The sequence below is a fragment of the Cynoglossus semilaevis genome, chromosome 6, assembly GCF_000523025.1.
Source record: "Cynoglossus semilaevis isolate Cse_v1.0 chromosome 6, Cse_v1.0, whole genome shotgun sequence".
NCBI classification, from domain to species: Eukaryota; Metazoa; Chordata; class Actinopteri; order Pleuronectiformes; family Cynoglossidae; genus Cynoglossus; species Cynoglossus semilaevis.
In genome coordinates, this window is record NC_024312.1 from 4,136,732 (window position 1) to 4,139,666 (window position 2,935).

The 2,935-nt window shown below is 47.5% G+C and overlaps 1 long non-coding RNA gene across 1 annotated transcript in view; it reads left to right on the forward strand.

The window, feature by feature from the left end:
* The window catches only part of LOC112487086 (uncharacterized), a 116,801-nt gene extending 114,589 nt beyond the window's left edge, over positions 1-2,212 (forward strand). Inside the window, exon 4 of the long non-coding RNA XR_003049813.1 lies at positions 1,990-2,212. This is a non-coding gene — a long non-coding RNA (uncharacterized LOC112487086). The remainder of the gene's footprint in view (positions 1-1,989) is intronic.
* Positions 2,213-2,935: the final 723 nt, after the last annotated feature.

Genomic DNA, 2,935 nt, shown 5'->3' on the forward strand with positions numbered 1-2,935 from the left:
CGGGTCAGTCGGGGTGATTGCTGTGCTGCCTCTTGCTCTGGCTGCTGCTGCTGCTGCTGCTGCTGCTGCTGCTGCTCTGGACTCTGGGCTCGGTTTTGCTCTCGCATCCGGAGCTACAATGAGAATGACATCGATTCCTGTTTGGATAGGACAACAGGAAGTTGGAAGAGACGGAGAGCAGCGGGGAGTGTCGCTGACAACACCAGTATAAAGGAGTTTTTAAACAGAGAAGAAGTGAAACTACAGCCATCACAGGGTCTGGTTCTTATCTGGAGCTGCCACGTTTTTCATTCTGTCTATATCTAATACTTCACACTGACTGATTCACCACAGTTAATCATGATTAATGTTGATAAATCCACAGCTGAGCTGGGATTAATCAGACTTCAATCTAATAATATAACAGAGTAGGGACACACCCATCTACAATTCTTCACTTCCGATCCGATTCCGATACTCTTTCTTTATTATTATTATTATTATTATTATTATTATTATTATTATTATTATTATTATTATTATTATTATTATTATTATTATTATTATTATTATTATTATTATTTGCATGTATTTCACAGAAGTCAGAAAAACAGGAAACCATGTGAACAGGAAAAAACCTTCAAACAAATACGAGGCTGGAGCTCAGACGTGGTTCGTGGATCGGATCGGTCCGAGCCACTAATGACGTTGGGATCGGCCGCCGATACCGATACTGGATCAGATCGGCCCCGTCCCGAGCTGAGAGTTTCCCCGTGTGTGTATGGGCCAGTGTGTAAATGTGTGTGTGGTTCAGCTACAATGTAACACTTGGTTGGACATAAAAAAAAAAACCTTTGTTGGTTTGTAGTAAATTTCAAATACCAGGCAAACTCTGTGTCGGTCGGAGAAATACGGCAGCGGTTTGCAGCTGTGTGTTAGCGTAGCTTAGCTTTAAGCTCATCAGCTTTTTTAAAAGAGAAGAAGAAGAAAGGGTGGCAGCGTAGAGCAGTGGCTGGAGATTTAAGCTAAATGTTAGAAAGAATGGTCATCTCTCTTGTGCTCTGTTGTGATTCTCCTCAGAAGAGGATACAGTAAGTGCCAGCTGTGCTGCCGCGCAGCGCCGCTCCACAGACGTCGGCCTCGCTGCACTCCGTCCACCCCACTGAACCGCCAGCTCTGGCAATCAATTCTGAGCCTTGTGCTGTCAGTGCGAGCCTCTGGACGCAGCAGCTGGCCGCAGGAAGACAAGCGCTCTTCCTCACAGTCTGCTCCCCATCAGCTGCACCCAGCTGTCCAGCAGCAGCGCCACCATTCACTGCACCGGTGCTGGGAGGCCTCATTCACTGCCGTCCCCGCTCATTTCTGACTGCCGTCCTCTTCAACACGCTTTTCTTTTTCACTTCTTCCTTCCTACCTTGTGAACTACACACACACACACACACACACACATCCGCTCTTCAGCCACACAGCAGGCCTCGGCTCGCTCTCTGTCTTTCTTCTTCTTTCTTCCCCAGTAAAATTGTCCATCTGTCTCTGCCTTTACCAACTTTTACTCCACTATTTCAATCTCTCCTTTCTCTCCCCCCCTCTTCCCCCCCACCCGCGGCCATTCTTCCCCCTGTCTACCACGCTGGGTCTTTAGATGAACTTTCCTTCTCTCTCTTTTTTTTTTTTTCGCCGTTGTCGTAGCTTTTCTTTCGCCTCCATCCATGTCCCTTCTGTCTCTCTGTTTCGTGGTACCCATTCCTCTTTTTGGCCCTTTGTTGGTTTGCCATGTCTCAGTTTCTCCGCTCCTTTCTCTGCACTTCTGCCCCCTCCTTTTTTTTTCCCCAATCGCTCTTATTTCCGGCACAATTTCCATCTCCTTCTTTGTTGCAATCTAAACTATGTCCCCTTTTTTTTTTTTTCCGAATGTCACAATACTGTATCTTTTCTCCCCCCCTTTCCTCCCTCCTTTTCTTTAGAGTAACTTCTTTTTCTGCCTCTCTTTCTGCTGTATTTTTTTCACAGGTGTCTGTAAGGCGGGGATTTACATTTTCTCAGGACAGGCAGCCCGTGGAGAGAGGCCTGCTGGCAGATCAAAGGCTGCGGCTGTAAAACGATCTGAAAGAGTCCAGCATTAGCATCCATCAGGGTACCTTGAAAGCTCCCTGGTCAGCCGAGAGGGAAGCAGAGGGCCCCCCAAAGTGAAAGCCCAGTCTGGAGAGGGGTGATGGAGGGGCATGGGGAAGGGAGGGGCAGGCTACTGTATCTTTTCTCCAGAGAGAGAGAGAGAGAGGAGGGAGAGGGCGAGAGAGAGACAGAGGGAGAACGGAGGATGAAGAACTCTACGCTACAGTCATGGAGAAAAAGAAAAAAAAATAGAAAAATATTTCTATTTTTCTCTCACCCACATATCTCCCTGAACTTGACTTTAACTCCTCCACCCTGAATTCAACACATGGGGTCGGGTCTGGTTGGGATGGAGAAGCAGAAACTAGAACTGACTTCAGGTGAAAGTGAATTATCTGCTCATTGTGACACCACTGGTTTTAACCCATCACCAAAGTGAACAGTGGGGGGTAGTGTGTGTGGGGGGGGGGGGGTGCCGTGCTCAGAGCACCTCAGTGGTAACTTGGCAGCCGCTGGACTCGAACCTGAGACCCTTCCGGACCCAAGTCCGCTTCCTCAAGCACCTTAAACCACCACTTCAGGAGGTGTTTCCAACACGTGGGGCGTGGATTCAGATCGACCTGCGTTCCTGCTGCGTTCACTGTCTCTTCACTTCTGTCTTTTTCCAGCACTGACTCAACGATGACTCTGATTTATCTGTTCTCTGAACTGTGCATCCTTCAGTCTGACACATTTCACTCAGGAAGTCAAACGTAGAGACAGTGACATCTGACAAAAACGGTTCTGTTTTTTTTGTCAGAATTTGCTGCTGTAACTTTTCATCACTCAGGCTCCAAACAATAGT